The sequence below is a fragment of the Mustela lutreola genome, chromosome 6, assembly GCF_030435805.1.
Source record: "Mustela lutreola isolate mMusLut2 chromosome 6, mMusLut2.pri, whole genome shotgun sequence".
NCBI classification, from domain to species: domain Eukaryota; kingdom Metazoa; phylum Chordata; class Mammalia; order Carnivora; family Mustelidae; genus Mustela; species Mustela lutreola.
In genome coordinates this window covers 25,984,965-26,003,767 of record NC_081295.1, presented here as the reverse complement: position 1 = coordinate 26,003,767, position 18,803 = coordinate 25,984,965, and the positions used below count along the sequence as shown (strand labels likewise).

At 41.5% G+C, this 18,803-nt stretch overlaps 1 long non-coding RNA gene across 1 annotated transcript in view; it reads right to left on the bottom strand.

The window, feature by feature from the left end:
* Window positions 1-17,821: 17,821 nt before the first annotated feature.
* LOC131833559 (uncharacterized) overlaps window positions 17,822-18,803 on the bottom strand; it is a 103,574-nt gene continuing 102,592 nt past the window's right edge. The window contains exon 3 of the long non-coding RNA XR_009354528.1: window positions 17,822-17,972. This is a non-coding gene — a long non-coding RNA (uncharacterized LOC131833559). The remainder of the gene's footprint in view (window positions 17,973-18,803) is intronic.

Sequence of the window (18,803 nt, the reverse complement as noted above, 5' to 3'; positions counted from 1 at the left end):
TCCGTTCTTTTGTCCCAGAGGGACACAGAGTGAGAGAAGCGCAGCAGGGTTTCCGTGAGCCCAGGGACCAATCCTCATCATCAGCGTAGGCGTAAAGGCTGTGTTGTACCAGCCCTGAGCACCCGTATAGTGCTTAATAAGTATGTTTTTGTGGTGGATGCCACAATCTAAGGAACCAGGGTAAGATTCCTGCTTTTAAAGACTCCCTTTAAGAGCAGTTAAATTTGAAAGAAAATCATATTCAGTAACTATCAAGCTCCTCATCAAAATGTCTTGTGACAGTAATAAGGCAATAGTCTCCTGAGGTCCTTAATACAATGTTTCTTACATTCTTATGGTATTGCATTTAGGATCTAAGGTATAAAGGTCTAAGGGGGAAAGGCCAAGAAACCGGGAATTTGCAGTCTTGGATTGTTTTCTTAAATCTACTAATTACCTACTGGGTAACTTTGAGAAAACACAACCTGTTAATGGTTAGCCATTTCAGTTTCTCTACCCATAAAATAAGCCATAAATTATCTACACCCTTGCAGAAATACTGGGAGAAATACTGCTCAAATGAAAGATATTGTATAAGGATAACATGGTTTTACCAAGTTGGAAAGTTCTTCTGACCTCCACTTAAATAGTTAGCATGATGTCAGGCTCACACGGAGAGAACCTCCAACATATCCAGTCTTAGATGCGATAGTGAGTTTTCTTTGAGCTTTTCAAAAGAAAAGTCTTTTCTAAATCCAATCTATTTTCTTGCGCAAAATGTTTGTGTATAACATGTAACTATCATGTGAAAAGGCTCCATTACGAACAAGGCTGTTGCCTGGAAGCCTCCTCCCTTCCATTTATATCCACCTGTCATGAGCCACCCTTTTCTGAGCTGCTGGACACTCCTGTTCCTCTCTGGCTTGTTATAAACTGGACATATAGAGTCTTCTGCTCTCCAGTGCCACGTTTAAGCTGTTTTGAGTCCTTCAGTCCCCTAGAACAATCTGTGACTTGGATTAAGGATCTATCATGTAACTCAAAGACCCTGAGACAAATGTGGTTAAAAGCAGGTATTTTCCCGATTTAGATTAGGGACCAACTTTATCAACTTGATTAAGGAGGCATTCAGAAAGCCAAACCATCTACTCCTGTCTTGAAGGACTATGGGATTCCTGCTGCATGGCTCGAGTCATCCTAGAGTAGAGAGAATCTTGAGCAGGCTCCAAGCTGAGTGTGGAGCCCAATGTGGGGCTCGATCCCACAACCCTGAGATCACAACCTAAGACAAATCAAGAGTCAGACATTTAACCAACTGAACCACCCAGGCGTCCCCCCTTCACCCTTTCACGATGCATTTTAAGTTTCGGAAGCAGAGAGAATATCCCTCCCACGTGTAAATAGCACGGAGCTGCTCTTCAGGGACTCGACGACTCTGGAATCACCCGGCAGAGCATGGTCGTCAGGATGTGGGTTTTGATAACCTGTAACTTCTTGAGGTTCTAATTGGAAAAACTATTGTAAGAAATAGGAGATTCCTGGGAGGTGGATGGTTCCCTTGTGTTTCCCTTTACACATAGTAAGGAGATGCTTCACCTTAAGAGAACCATCATGCCAGTGGTACGTGTTTTCCATTCTCGATCGGCCCACTGAACCCGACCCTTTCCTGTTCATGGTCGTCTCTTCAGACCCTATCTGGGCCTTGGCCAAGAAAGTTGCTCAAAACAATTTTTTGCTGAACAAATAAACAAATAGAATATAATTTCATTACTCTTTCCTTGGTAATCGTTCAATTAAAAAAGTGACACCCTACTTCCAAGACCTTCAGAAGAATTTTCCCACTCTAAATTTCCCAGAAATCCAAGTGGACAAAATATTTCCATTTTAATTTTCAAATATCAGAAGAATGCAGTGACCACAGTTTATATTCTCCCTCCTATTTTCCTCAGGGCCTGCGTTGCTCATTTAAATGCAATTTGCTGCCTGTTTGGGTCAGTGACTTAAGTTGGGAGGCTCTTACAGTAACTCAGCGCTGTGGAAATTCCAGACCTCTGGCTGGGGTCTGTGGGAGAAGCCCAGGTCTGGCGGCTGGGAGGGCCGCTGTAGGTAAGCATCAGGCAGAGGTCTGGTCTACCTGGGACAGCAAGTCTCCAGCCTCACCAGTCTGGCTTAGTGTGGAATCAGTCAGCAATGCCTGAAAAAGCCAGAGACCAGCCAGGATGACTAGGGAGGCTATAAACCAGAAAACTTCCGCCTTGGTATTTGAAAACCACACGGTATTTTACAACATTCCTGTTGATTAACTGCTGGGAAGGGCACTACCTTATTGCCTTTTGCATAATGGAACCAATCTTTCCCCTCAGAGGCCCTCGTATTGCTTTGATCAAGTTCAAAAGATGAGGGAAATGATGACTAAGGACCTTGGGAACCAGACCGAAGAATGTCACAGACATACTCAAGGGTTTTGTGGAGATCACTGTTTGATTGTTTGTTTGTTTGTTTTTACTGATGCATCATTTTGGTAAATAATTTCGATGGTCAGGGCACTTATCAAATTCCTTACCCAAATATTTGTGATTTATAAAATCATCAAGGAAACAGACTTGTGTTTATTATTCTGAGATCAGCAGTAGTTTGATGAATTAAAAACAGTCTTACTTTTTTCTCTTTCCTCTCCCTCTACCAGCCTCTTGTAAAAGCGCCAACATTACACACCCAACTCTCTAAACAGTAAAAACAAACAAAAAAAAGTGACCTTGGTGAACTATACCTTGCCTCTGCCCAGGTTGAACTTTGGGCCAAGAGCCCACTCCCCTTAGCATCAGAGGGAGATATCTGGAACTAACTGAGCTGGAAAGGGATACTGTAAATGTCTGTTTCCGGTTTGCAGGGCCCTCAGCGTCACTGCATAGCTCGGACGTCTGACTAGTTTCCTGACTTTGAGAGTCTCCTACTTTAAACACGAGGGATCGACCCTGGAAAGGAAAGGAAAGACACGCACAGTCTGCCCCTGACTCCGCCAACCGTGACTCTGAGGACGGGTTTCTCCCGGCGGGATTTAAATAGAACTCTTGTGACATGGACCGTGCTTTCTGCTGCTGTCCCGAGGCAGGGTGATGGTGAGGTCGTGGGTCTGCTCACATGGTCTGAGTGGGGAAGGCCAGGTCTGGGCCAGTTCGCCACAACAGAGCTTCCAGGAAAGCCCCACCTCCACTCATCGTGACCAAAGAACAGAGCAAAAACAGACACTTCAAAGTCAGAACACCGGTGGTAAGACCAGCTCTCCCGACACTGTCCTTCAGGGGTTCTATTTATATATATATATTTAAAGATTTTATTTATTTATCATTTGACACAGAGAGAGAGAGATCACAAGCAGGCCGAGAAGCAGGCAGAGAGAGAGGGGGAAGCTGGCTCCCTGCTGAGCAGAGAGCCTGATGTGGGGCTCCATCTGGAGACCCTGAGATCATGACCTGAGCCGAAGGCAGAGGCTTAACCCACTGAGCCACCCAGGCGCCCCTCAATTTATATTTTAAATGTGTGAAGGAAAGGCTTTGGTAGGGGCAGAGATCTAAACTTTTTTTTCCAAAAGAGACAACCTGGCTACATGATCATGAGGAGGGAAACAAAAACATTTCAATGGCTTCTTTTATTTTGTGGTAACTACAGTTAACCCAGGCCGAGTAACTTCAGCTTTGCACAGTTGCCAGAGAGTTTAAAATAGATATAGATAATAGAGATAGTGAAACGTTTACAGTCTTTAAAGCCGCTCTGTGGGGCGCGTAGGTAGCTCAGTGGGTTAAGCCTCTGCCTTTGGCTCAGGTCATGATCTCAGGGTCCTGGGATCGAGCCCCGCATTGGGCTCTCTGCTCAGCAGGGAGCCTGCTTTCCCCTCTCTCTGCCTGCCTCTGCAACACTTGTTATTTCTCTATCAAATAAACAAATAAAATTAAAAAAAAATTAAGCCACTCTATTCTTGAATGTCCCCATTGTGTCCTTACTTTCATGATTGTGTTTCTATGTTAACAAATGGACTGGCCCTTCATACCTATCTGTAGAGGTAAACTGAGCTGGCTAAAAAAATGGATTCTGCTCCATCAAGCTAGGACAACGGGTGGTTGCTAATTCCTGAGGGGGATGAGGTCCTGTGGGCCTGGTTTGCAAGAGAGAGGCCGAAGAATCAGGTTGCCCAGAGGAAACCCAGGAGTAGGGACAGGTACTGCGCGGGGAACCGCTGTATTACATATTTATAAGTTAACATTTCATATTCATGAATACAAGTTTCATTGACCATTATGAAAATTAGAATTTTGTGTTCGTAAGTAAAAATAAAGAATTTCATGATACTTAGAGGGATCCTAGAGGCAGGAGAGACCCTCACCCCCATCCCCACCCTCCCAAAATAGGGGAAACCAAGTAGAGCCTTGGTAGTAGCATTGCTGCCTTCAGCCGTCACTCACAGGAGTCCAGACAGTGGAAGTCCAGAGAAGAGTGGGAGGAGAAAAAGCTTTTGTTTTCCTCTTGTGGCAGCGTTATGAAACGACCAGGGAAGCTGGTCCCTTAGGATTCCACTTAAGTCTCGCCCGAACTACTTTCTCTCAGGAACTTTTGCCTTGAACCACTTTTAGGCACTGAACGGGCTCCTTCTTGCTGGAAGAACGTTATTGTATTGTCTGAAATTGTGCATGCTTCCTTCCAGAATGCCGGCGGAAAACCCCAGTGATGCCCTTTCCCACTAAACTATTAGGATTTCTCCTTCCAGTAAATGCAAAAAGAAGAACACGCAACCGTTACTAACTGGCAGGCTAGGAATGTTTTTAAGTTGAAAAGTTTCATTTTTTAACTGAAAATTTCTACTACCATAAGTTTTATGAGTGCAGAGACCATGCCATACATCTTTGGATTTCCCTAATTTCCACTTTCACGCACGTAATTGGAGATGAATCATGATTTTTTTTATGCGAAGGAAACTGACCTCCGAATTAAAAACCTTTTTCAAACAGAACTTTGGCCAAACAAAGGCCCATAATATCTGTAAATGTGGTGGAGAAGCCATGAGGATAGTTCTTGTCCCACAGTCTCCTGTGAAAATCTAGATTGAAGGTCCGTGTTGCTTTTCACATTCTGATTTAATGAAAAGAAGGAGAAATGTGAATAATTGAAAAACAATTCACAATTCAAACAAAAGTCATCTGAATTTGACTCTGATTTGTGATAAATCCCACACCTCATTAATGACCATGATCACTTTCTATTCATCTTCAACTTCAATTTCTGTCCACTTGATCAGATCCTGACTGGAAGGAGGACCCAGAAGATTCCAGGCAAGATAATCTTCTGGAAGAAGAGGAGAGGTGGAAGAAGGTGCTAGAATAGAGGACCCAGGAGTTGTAGTTGAGGTTTAGCTCTGCTATTGAATCACTTTGTGTCCCTGAGAAGTGTTTTTCCTTTTTCTTTTTTTTTCTTTTTTTTTTTTTTTTTTGGTTTTCCCTTTTCATGCCTGAAGTTTCTTCTGGACAACTGAGATGAATGGATTAGATAATGTAAAACTTTCTTGCTGGGACTGGGATTGAAATTCACATGTCAATAAAAATTCATTGAACTGTGCATTGTTGTGGTATTATACTAAATATGGAGGGAGCTTATGAATTTAATAATAAAAACTAAAAATAGATAAATGGAGTCAAACAAAGAATTATCAAAAGCTCAAAGAAATTTAGGGACACAAATGGAAACAAAGTAAAACATTTACATGCTTTTAATTCTGGTGCTTACCTCTGTTTCCTTTGGCAGCTTACTTAAGTACACATTTCAAAGTTATAATAATCTTGAGTAAATCCCCTAGTTGGCTTCAATGTATGTAAATTTGATCTTGGTCATTTGAACTTGACACAATTCAACAATTTTTGAAATCTGTATTCTACTTATTCAAGTAAATGAATAGTGTCATTTGCTTATTTGATGCGATTTAAAAAAAAATGAGTCCTTTGAGAAACTGCTTCTGGGTATCAATACTAAAATGAAAACACTGGCTAAAATCATAAAAGCAGGAAAATTAATTTCAGGGCATTTCAAGCTCCCCCTGCTTCCTGGGCTCACAGGGCTTTAGAAGTTGAGAATTGCTCTCTGATGTCACTGTTCTCTGAAAACTGATCCATTCAAATCCATATGGTGGACATCTTTGAATCACATACTGCTTACATTTTTCAGTGCCTCTGAAAAAGAATTTCCCCCTTTTAATCCTCAAAACCAAACTCAAATGAATCGTTTTACCCACCTGCAGCTTCCTCTGAGGAATATAACTCTTTGATTCCATCCATAATTTCCTCTATTCTCCAACCCCCAAATTACCCAATTTTAGTTTTAAATTCAAATCATGATTACTGTCACTGATTCTGAGCTGGGAAAATGAAGGCTGGTTTTTGGGGATGCAGCACGGCGATATTATACAAATATAAGCCAGAGAATTTCTCAGCTCTTTAATTCTCTACCACAAACTACAATCATATTAATCCGACAGAGTTCCGGCGTGATTCCGGCGACTGCAAATCCAGAAACGTTTGGCTCCTAATGCCTCTTTCAGAGGGAAAACTATCTGCTGAACAATAAAGTCCATACAGAGCAATGGAGTGTGGACCTCATTTGTTTGTGTCTCAGGTAGAGGTTCCTGGGGGGCTGGAGCCTAGAAGAATACTGTGTGATACAGAATTGCTGTTGGCCCAAGAAGTACACACACAGTGCGCCAGAGCACGTAAGAAACAAATGGTTGCTGTGGAGGCCTCTCATGGCCTCCGTCTCTTCCCTTGCACCCATTTTACACCCCCACATTCTATCATTGCATTGCTTCAACTAAACTTTAAGCTCAGCTTCCGTCCAATGCCAACAATCATTCCTGTTTCCAAATATCTTTTCTACTTGTACACATCGTTATTTTGTATCTTTGTATTGTAAGGGCATATACCATTGCAGAATTTTTAGACTAAAAATAAGGGACTAAAAATATGGGTTCTAACAGTACGTAATGTCACCATGGACTCATGGGTTCTTTTTTTTTTTTAAGATTTTATTTATTTATTTGACAGAGACTGATCACGAGTAGGCAGAGAGAGAGAGGACAAAGCAGGCTCCCTGCTGAGCAGAGACCGCCCCCCCCCCCCATGCAGGGCTCAATGTGGGGCTCGATCCCAGGACTCTGAAATCATGACCTGAGGTGAAGGCAGAGGCTTAACCCACTGAGCCACCCAGGTGCCCCGAGTCATGGGTTCTTAATTCAGATCCTATTCCTTCTGTGGGAAGAGCTCACCATTGGCACCTCAGGCCAATCGCTATCTATCTTATAAGATCTGGTTATTCTTCAGATGCTCTGTGAAGCTTCTCTGACTGTCCCCCCTCTTCTGTGCTTCCCAAGTACCCTGAGGAAACACTATCCTAGTTTATAATAGATTGTTATGAATTTAATAGTGTCCTCGCCCCTGCAAATTCATGTGTTGAAGTCCTAATCTTCAGTACTTCAGAATGTAACTGAAATAGAAAGTAAGGTTTTGAAAGACATGGTTAAGTTAAAATGAGGACATTGCGGGGGGAGTGGGGGCCCAACCCAACAAGACTGGTGTCTGCATAAGGAGAGGAGAAAAACTAGAGATACATGTACACAGAGGAGGGGCCCTGTGAGGACACAGCAAGAACGTGTCATCTGCTAACCAAAGAGGGAGGCCTCAGGAAAAGGCAAGCCTGCTGACAACTTAATCTTGGACATCTAGCCCCTGGACCTGTGAAAAATAAATTTTTATTGTGGAAGCCACCCAATCTATGGTATTAGAGTGGCCCTAGCAAGATAATACACTGTCCTACAAATGCTGAACCTGTCTCTTGCTTCCATATACTCTTAAAAGGGACTGTATTTCATCTTTCTAGTCACAGAATCTAGCAGAGTGCCTGACATATATATAAAAAAAAAAAAAATACTTGTGGATTGAAGGAAGGAAGGATTTCCCTGACTCCGTTTGATCATCAGCCTCTAATCACTTGATGTCTTATTTTCCTATTTTCATTCATCCTCTTCCATACGTGTCTTTATTTATTTTTTTTAAAAGATTTTATTTATTTATTTGACAGAGAGAGATCACAAGTAGGCAGAGAGGCAGGCAGAGAGAGAGAGAGGAGGAAGCAGGCTCCCTGCTGAGCAGAGAGCCCGATGCGGGACTCGATCCCTGGACCCCGAGATCATGACCTGAGCCGAAGGCAGCGGCTTAACCCACTGAGCCACCCAGGCGCCCCGCGTGTCTTGATTTTGCACCTAAGTCTTTAACACAAGCAAACGGACTCCTAGCTGTCGGAGGTCTCACGCGGGACATGAGCGATATCTGGAACCAGTCCTCCCCCACTGGACGTACACATAGCTGTTGGGGGCTGTGGTTTCTCATCATGACAGTATGCCCGGCCCAAAGATGCCAATTCACATGAGTTTGAACAGCAAAACAATGTCATACTTGCTCCTTTTCTAGAATCAGGTTAGCAACTCTCCCTCAGAGAGGCTGAACCGGTTCCTAAGGAGAGCCCTTTCTGACTGCCAGTTCTGAGGTGATCAAAATAAGAGAGGAGAGGGCTGGTACAGTGAGTGACCCAGGAAATGTTAAAAGGGCGGGAAGTCGGCTCAGCAGGGTGGGGAGCTGCCTCACATCCTGAAGTAATTACTCCAATAAAACGTTTTTACATCCAGATATATATATATATATTTTTTTTTTCTCAAATTATGGGATAACTACACGTAACAGCTCAGAAAGATCACAGTTGTGTGACTAAAACCTGATTGTACGTTGAAAGCACTTCCCTGTCAGCATCACGCTGCTCCAGCCTCCCGGGCTCCAGTAAATTTTGAGGGAAGAGTGGCAGGGCCAGGGTATTTACACATCTGCAAAGGCTGTATTTGTTTTTATATGTTCTTGCTGCTTGGCTCTGCATTCTTGTTTAAGAAACATTATGTTGAAAAACAGAAAAAGAAACAATATGTTGAAATGGAATGTTTTATAGGAGTGAGGGGGCCTGGAGAGTCCTCTTGTTAAAGAGCGGCCTGTCATGGGAGGGACTCAGGCCGTCCTACTGCTCTGGACACTGAGCAGCACAGTTTGTAGTGGACGCTCTTGGAACCTAGTGCTTGGAGGAATGCTTCTCCTGTATCATGGCTTGGTTTGGCAAATCTTTTTATCTCCAGGTTCTGTTTTGTTTTGTGCATATGTGTTATTTTTTAAAAGATTTATTTCTTCTTTATTTGAGAGAGAGAGAGAGAAAACAAGCATGAGGGGCAGAGGGAGAAGGAGAGAGAATCTCAGACTCTGCACTGAGTGGATGCTGATGCGGGGCTCAATCTCATGACCCTGAGATCATGACCTGAGCTGAAATGAAACCAAGAGTTGGATGCTTAACCGACTGCCCCACCCAGGTGCCCCTTGAGTGTTTTTAAATTCCCAGTTTAAATGGTAAGCCTAGCAATTCTGTTCTTTTCTGTAAATAGAATGTTTCATGGTAACAGAGTACCTTGAAGTTCCAGCTATACTGAAATACTTTGGACCAGTTTATTTTACTTTCCAAGGAAGTGTTATAAGGCAAACCCCACATTTAAGAGAAGAAATGCCCTAAGATTTAGCCCTACCTGTCTTGAAGTGAGAAATAAAGAGCAAGGAGCTCACTTATGACTTGAGATAATGATGAAGGCCCTTCAGCACATTCTCAGGACTGTCTCTTCTAGACAATCAACTAAGTCAGCTCCATATTAAATGTCCATTGTGTGCAGGGTTCAAAGTAAATGCCTTAAGAGCCTTTAAGGATTAAAATCTTTGAAGTGTTTCTGGTCCTCAAGGAGTTCATAGCAAAATCGGAGATAAAAATTTTAATCAGGATCAGGCTAAATAGAAATAAAATATTTCAGTAACAGATCTCAATGAAAAGAGATGGTAGCTTCCAGAAGGCTGCCCATGGTTAATTGCTAAATGAGTTCACAAGCAAGCAGTGTTCTGAGACCCCCCAGTGCTCTCTCTGGGGTCTCCTCTTCCCCTCAGATGGGAAGGCCTTTTCAGGACAGGCAGATAGATGTATGAAGGTCCAGGGGAAGCCAACAAACCTACGTGGTTGTCTCCAGATTATGAGGCCAGGCCAACCTGAGCTCAGCTCCACCTAGCATGACCTGGAACAAGTTCTTTTCTGCTCTGAATACAGATGATAAACTCACCCTTTGAGTTGTTGTGAGGAGTAGATGAGCTCTGGATCAGTAAATTCTTGGTGTAGCCACTAACATTAGCATTTATGAAAGCAGATATCATGTTACGTATCAATTTGCCTTTTAGTTTATTTTCTGTTTGCCCACTCAAAAGTAAGCTCCTTGAGGGCAGGGACTTAGCATTGTTCTGTCCTTGGATCCACAGTATCTATATGACTACGCAACACATAATAGGTGCCTAGTACATATTTGTTGAATGAATAAATCAATGAACAATTAAAAATCAAAAATTAGATTAGCTAATATTATAGTTCAACCCTTTCTTTCTCATTATTTCTTCTTATCTTTCATTGTCTTTAACCTTAGGAGCAATAAGAGATGTTGCAAGCAATAGGCTAAGTTCCAAATGAATAGGATCAGTTGAAGTTTTAAAGTCCCTTTGGGTTCAGGCTATTGGAACTTGCACTGTTTACTTGGAGAAAAATAGACGATGCAATGGGGAAAATAAAGATTTTCTTCCTGTATCTCCTTCCTCCAGCTCTCCTCACTGGTTCCTCATCATGTCTGTGCCCCTTGTGCCCTTCTCACCCATCAATATCCAAAAATAAAAAATAGAGACAAGTTGTGGGGAGGAAACAAATGTTTTTTCACATAGACCTTCCAGCTCCCATGGAGAGAGGGTTGGAATGTAACTTCCCGTTCTCCAACCTACCTCAGTGCCCATTCTTAAGCCCAGAAAAAGACTTAGTTAGCCAAAGCCTACCAAATGAAGCATGACTGTTAGAAAAATGTTGTGTTTGCCATGACACTAAGCAGGAATGGGCTTCTAGTGTGAGATCACTTGGCTTTGTGCAAAAGTCCCCTGTCACTTCCACCAGAGACAGATTTATTTTGACCTAATTTTCAGTTCTGTTATGATTTTGTAGGCTAAAATTAAATTTGGTTTAAGAACACTGACCCGGGTTTATATCACTAGCGGGAGGGAAGGAATCAACATTTTATCATCTTGTGTTGGTGGGTGACCAACTGGAGCATCTCATTAAAATCTTATTTGCGGGAAATGGACTCATTTACGGCTCCCCACTCAGTAGTGTGTTAGTTAATAGTGCAGAAGGGAGGTAAAATGAGTCACAAAAGGTCAACTCTGGATCAAGTAAGTTTCCTCCCAGACAGCAGATTGCTGACACCTCATTGTGTTTTCTGTGAGTGACACAAGGCTTCAATCCATGTACATTGTAACCTCTTAAATAAAATCCGATTCCCAGACCTGCAAGACACATTATTGCCTAAGAAAAGCCAAGATTACTGAGTGTTTTCCTTTCTTCTGACTTAAAATGCACGTCATCAACCACGTAAAGGAAAAAGAACAACGTGCAAAGTATTCTCTGGGGTTTCTCACTCTTTCTATGATATTCTCACAATGAGTTCTCAGCTTAAAAATGGTTTTATCAGAGGATTTTAATGCTCCTGTGTGAGCAGTTCAAGAAATTTAAAGAAATGAAATCAAAACATCTCAGGGACATCTTGTGGAGAGGTTGATTCAAATACTTACGTATTTTGTTTTTCATATGAAAAATATCTTAAAATCTACATAAGGGTCTCAATGGACTTTATAAAAAATTTTTTCAAGCATGTATATATTCGTCAGGGTCCTGGTAAGAAACACAATTCACCCCACATGTTTCCAGTAAGGACAGCTTAATAAATAATAACTACTGACAAAGGCATTGGCAGGCAAAAGAAACAAACGAGATGTTGATGCACCCAAAGATGAGCAACAGCGGGAAGCTGTTACCACTGTTAGGTGTAAAGGGCAAGGGGAGGAAATGATGGGATTTGATCCCCGCGGAAGCTGGTGGAGACTATGGTCCCTGCCAAAGACCCACCTGAAGAAGACAGGGAGCCAGGAGAAAACACCCTGATCACCATCTCTGTCCCACTTCCTGTGTCCTGCTGGGGCTTCCTGTTGGCTAAACTGAACTGGAACATTGTGGCAAGGGAGACTGGTGACAGAGTTCCTAGGGGTCCGTTGCCCAGTGCATACAGCTGGGTGGAGAAAGGCAGAGGATTAATCTGCTAGCGCAACCCAACTGGAGGATAAAAAGCTTCGTGAATTTTGCTATTTATTTATTTATTGCCAGTATAGTTATGATAAATTTGCCACTATTCATTCAGGCTTGCTTTCTACCCTCATCCCCTTGGAGACTCTGGAGTCTGTACTCAACATTCCCGGCCCTGAAACAGAGCTTGTCTCTGTGCAGTGCTAGCTTTTCTGCATGGGGATGAATCCTTATCTCCATGTCAACTAAATCAATTTAAAATTAGAAAAACTGTGATGGCCATTCTTCACCTTTATGCATCTTTAAATGCAGAATCTCTTGGTTTGGCACAGCTTCTTTCTTTCAAGGATATTAAAACATTTTAGGTTTGTTATCTCATTGATCTTCACCGTATCTCTGATGGGCAGGCATCTTGGTAGAGTACCTAGTACAGGCACGCACGGAAATAGGCGCTTAATAAATGCTTGATGACGAGATGATCACCATCAAATGCGTCTTTGCAGATAGGAGAGCTTACAGTGAGAAGTTAAGCAACTTAGCCGATGTATCAGTGTGTGCCAGTAGGACTAGAAGCCAAGTCCGTGGGTTTACCCTGAATATGCTTCCTCCACACGGAGATTTTGCTAAACAGGGCAAGAATTTGAACAAGAGTTTATTTTCTTCCTGTACTTTGACCCAATCTTAAGAATAGTTGAGAAATTCAGGGCATAGTTTTTCAACTGATTTGTTTTCTAGATTGCCAGTGAAATGTGTGCCCCATTATTTATTCTTAATCATTAGGCACAAAACATTATTGCCAGCAGGAACAAAAAGCCCAGTTATTCTCTCAGAGGAACTGAACTAAACTATTACGGTTCCTGTGTGTTATTTCTGGGATGGGGAAAGTAAATATAAAGGGGAGATGAAATCTGAGAGCTGCATGTGCAATCAGTTACAGCCAACACTTATCAATGAGAAACAAGCGTAAGAATGACCTGAGAAATGTACATGGTTTTAGAAACTCCACAGTTATTATAAACTCATCTTCATCCAAGCCCTCTACTATATTCCGAAGTTCTAAATGCCCATTTTTCTTGGATGGCACTGTTTTCCTGACTATCCCATGAAGGATTCATATAGAGAAGGAGAAACAGAAGGGCCTGGATTCACTGCATGATAAACTCTTTGTGAAATAATACTAAGTCAGGTAGATCAAATTTTGTACATAAGGCAAGTTATTCATCAACATGAAAAACGCGGCGCAAGGAAGGTCTATAATCTTGGAAGCCTGCATCGTGCCTTCTTTCAGAGCAGGTATCGCCAGCCTGCTTGATTTGTAGGTGGTTCCTGTGTACACGGCCTCATGGTGGACACACGTGACATGACCTGGGACCAACAAAGGGCCCAGGTCTTCTCAAAATCCCATTTGTTTGTTTTAAAGATTGACTTATCTATTTGCAAGAGAGAGAAAAGGAGAGAGTAAGTGTGCACGCACGTGCAAGGGGGGAGGGCCAAGGGAGAGAAAGAGACTATCTTAAGCAGACTCTGCCATGAGCCAGAGCCAGTTGTGGGGCTCCATCCCACCACTCTGAGATCATGCCCTGAGCCAAAAGCAAGAGTTGGACACTTAACTAACTGAGCCACTCAGGCACTGCTCTTCCTTGCCATCTCATCCAGGTGTTCATTGGCTGGTAAGTACTCTTATCTCTCAAGACTCAGCTCCAGTGACACTTCTCCTGACTTGACTAGTGACACCACCCTCTTCTGTCATGCTAGCACAATACACATATCTAAATTACCGCATATACCACATTATGTAGCACCGTTTATATGTTTGTCTGTCTCCTCAGTGGACTATGAGATAACAATATGCAGCCTAGTCAGGATCTTCCTTATCTAACATACACACTGCTCTTAAGCCCTGAAAAAGGAGGGACATACTTCAGAGAATCAAGAATCTACCGTGGCCTTCCTCCAGCACTGTCCCTACACCTGAGGTGAGAAGTCAGCAGGACCAGGGATGGGCCTTCCTGGATTCCATGTCTACCTGGGTCCCAGGCTCCTTGTTTCTAGACCAGACTCCACTTACCTAGAGCCCAAGAGTTGCCTGTCCAGATGGTCTAATCCTCCCTCTGTGGCCTGGACAAGATCTGTCCTCCAAGAAGGAACCAAGAAGGTGTGCTCACTCCTAGATCCGAGGATGGCCAAGGCAGCTCTTCATGAAGCATATGGACAGAATTTGTATAAACAGGCTAAAATGTCTAGATGTGTGCATGTGAGGTATCCAGTGATGAGGTCAGAGCAGGACTAGGAGGAACAGGCAGTTAGGTGGAGAGCTGGGGCCTAGAGCCTCAAGGAATTAGAGGGTTCTAAGTTGAACTTGGCCTTCTAGGTAGTTATGAAGGTATATTTATCATGGTAGGAGGATAGATCATATTTGGTCATTTGCAAACTTGAAATATTTAGGCATATGTCATGTGAACCTCCATGTGTACTGCAGCCCTGGTGTCTTGTCTAATATGAAGCACAACACATGGGAGTTGCTTCATGCGTGACTGAGGATTGGGTCACAGTGAAAAGATGTGGAATAATTGAGACTCAAGGGAAAAGTTCTGTAGTGTTTGAGTAAGAGAAAAATAATAGAAGATATTAATTATAATTGAATTAACAAACTAGTTAATATACTTCCTAAAAATGTTTATATTCCAAGGGCCAAACTTAAACATTCTTATTTACCAAATTAATGATCAATTTTTAAAAGCCTCATTTGAATTCTCCAGCATTCTTAGTATCTCCAAAACACAACACTAATCTATAAAGCACTCATAGATGGGTTAAGAATGAAGTCAAATACAATATGAGTCAGATCACAAACTCTGTTGTGGGGGTTAGTGATACTCTAGCCAGAGAGGAAGAATTAAGAAAAACTAGCTATTTAGTGTTTCTTGGAGCCAGCATTTCAGGCCCTGTCACTTCAAATGACCCCTTTATCCCTCATGGCAGATAAAATCATTCTTAGAAGGAAAGTGAACTTATGTCTTCCAGGTAGAACCTTGAGAACTAAGGTCCTGCTTGCCACAGATATGATCATTTCAATGAATGAAGGAGTTTTAACTTTTTCTCAGGTATAAGAAGCAATGGCTCACTATGTTGAGTAACTATGACTTCTTATCTCTTTTCTAAAGATAATATTTTTATTGTCATATAAGTCCATATTAATGATAAATATAAGGAAATTTCAGGCTAAAATGTGTATGTACATATGGTTTTGGTATGTGCATGTACATATGTGCAGAAATTGAGAGGAGAATGGAGAGGGAGAGGAAGAGAAAAATCTATCTAACCTGGAAAATCATGTAAGAACCGTCTATGGAGTGACTTCTCTATACTCAGCATCTGCCATGTTATGCTAAGCATAGGGGATCAAAAGTCAAGTTTGTAAAACAATAACAAGATGCCACTGTACACCTACATGAACGGACAAAATTTGGAACACTGGACAGGATGTGGCACAAGAAGAACTCTCATTCACTGCTGCTGGGAATGCAAAGCCACTTTGGAAGACAGTTTGGTGGCTTTTAGAAAAATACTAACATACTCTTATCATATGATCCATTGATTATATTCCTTCGTATCCAATCAAAGGAGTTGAAAACATGTCCACATGAAAACATGCATGTGAATGTTTAGATCAACTTTGTTCATAATTCAACACTTGGAAGCCACCAAAATATCCTTCAGTAGGTGAATGGATAAATAAGTTGTGGTCCATCCAGACAATGGAATATTACTCAGTGCTAAAAAGAACTGAGCTATCAAGCATTGAAAAGACATGGAGGAAACTTGACTGCGTATTACCAAATGAAAGAAGTCAATTTGGGAAGTCTACCTATTCTATGATCTCAATTATATGACATTCTAGAAAAGGCAAAACTATGGAGACAGTAAAAATATTAATGGTTGTCATGGTTGGGGGAATGAGAGGAGGAATGGATAGAGAGCACAAAAGATTTTTAGGGTAGTAAAAATACAATGTCATTGTACATTTTATTATGCATGTCATTATATATTTGTATAAACCCATAGAATGTACAATCCCAAGAAAGAACTGAAATATAAAATAAGGACTTTGTGTAATTATGATGTGTAAACGTAGGTTCATCAATTGCACCACTCTGAGATGAGGAATGTTGAAAATGGAAGAGGCTGTGAGGCTTGAGGCTGTGCATGTGTGGGGACTGGAATGTCTGAGAAATCTCTGTAATTTTGTAGTTTTGGGGTGAGCCTGCAACTACTCTAAAAATTAAGTCTTAAGAAGAAGGAGGAGAGGGGCATCTGAGAAGGAGGAGGAGAAGAAAGACAAGGTCCTGTCCCCAGAAAAGTTAACAGTATTTGGTGGGAGTTGGGTCTGGAGTGATGGGAGAAGTACGGTGCGCATATGTAGGTAGGGGCGAGGGCACTGTTTTGTCTATTACCTCCCATGAACAGACACTGTGATTAGGTGTGTTATATTAGGGCCTATCATTTAATTCTCATCAAAACAATGTATGTAAATACTATCCCCACTTTCCAAATGAGGAAACCAATGTTTAGAAAAGAGCCCAATGAAAGAGCAATACAATTGAGCAGCCGCCGAAAGAACTATTTAAGAATATTTTTTAAAAGATTTTATTTATTTATTTGACAGAGAGAGAGGTCACAAGTAGGCAGAGCAGCAGGCAGAGAGAGAGGGGAAAGCTGAGCAGAGAGCCCAGTGCGGGGCTTAATCCCAGGACCCTGAGATCATGACCCAAGCTGAAGTCAGATGCTTAACCCACTGAGTGACCCAGACACCCCCAAAAGAACTATTTAAAAGGAAATTACAGGACTGTAAATTGGTACCCTCACTATGGAAAACAGTACAGAAGTTTCTCAAAAAATTAGAAAGAGCACTACCATATGACCCAGCAATCCCACTTCTGGGTATATGTCTGAAGGAAATGAAAACGGGTTATTGAAGAGATATCTGCACTCCAGTGTATACTGCAGCATTATGTACAAGAGGCAAGGCATGGAAACAATCTAAACGTGCATCAATGACTGAGCGGAAAAAGAGGGTGTCATTCATATATACAATGGAATATTATTCAGCCATGAGAAAAGGAGGAAATTCTGCCTTCTGTGACAACACAGATAGATCTCGATGCTCAGGGAAATAAGCCAGATAGAGAAAGACAAATACTGAATGATGTCTCTTAAATCTTGGAAAATCTTAAAAACCTTAAATAAAAAAAAAAAAATCTTAATTTAAAAAAGATCAGACTCTTAGAAGTAGAAAAGCATTTGCCAGGGGTTGTGGAGTAGAGGAAATAGCAAGAGATTTATAAAAGGGTACAAACTTTCAGTTATAAGATAGCATTAGGTTCGGGGATCTAATGTATAACATGGAGACTATAGTTGATAACACCATATTGTATCATTGAAATTTGCTAAGAGAATAGAAGTTAGATGTTCTCACTCAAAATAAAATAAAGCAAATATGTGAGGTAATGGCTACGTTAATTAACTTGACTGTGGGAATCCTTTCACAATGTATATGTATATCAAATTTTCATGATGTACACTTTAAATATCTTACTATTTTGTCAACTGTACCTCAATAAAGCTGAAAGAATAAACATGAACAGCTGAATCAGATTGCTCATACCATTGAGTTCTGTTGTCAAAGATGTAAGCAGTACTCTCTCAACTCTTGGTAGGGTCTGCAAATGGAAAAAAAAAAATGGATGGGTTTCACAAGAGTGATGATAGTGGCTTCGGGAACAATGACCACACGCACTGTGCTCAGTGCTAGTAATGCTCAAAACTAAGAAAAAATTTAAAAGGAAAATCAACGGACGAATGGATAAGGAAGATGTGGTCCATATACACTATGGAGTATTATACCTCCATCAGAAAGGATGAATACCCAACTTTTGTAGCAACATGGACAGGACTGGAGGAGATTATGCTGAGTGAAATAAGTCAAGCAGAGAGAGTCAATTATCATACAGTTTCACTTATTTGTGGAGCATAACAAATAGCACGGAGGACAAGGGGAGTTAGAGAGGAGAAGGGAGTTGGGGGAAATTGGAAGGGGAGGTGAACCATGAGAGACTATGGACTCTGAAAAACAATCTGAGGGTTTTGAAGGGGCGGGGGTGGTGGGAGGTTGGGGGAACCAGGTTGTGGGTGTTAGGGCACGGATTGCATGGAGCACTGGGTGTGGTGCAAAAACAATGAATACTGTTACACTGAAACAAATAAATAAATTAATATATATACTAAAAAAAAAAAGGAAAATCAAGTTAATGCTTCTCTATATCACAGCGGCTCTTCCTTCTTAGTTGTTTTACATTAATTTTTTGGGTTTTGTTTTGAAAAACAAAACAAAGTGTGCTTAAGATGGATATATATTCTCTAATTGTTGGGTACAGGATCTGTAGGTGTGCCTATCAGATCATGCATATTACTTCTGTTACTCAAATGCACTATATTTTAATGATTTTTTTTTTGATCTTCAAATAATTAAGATGTATTGACATCTAGTAGGT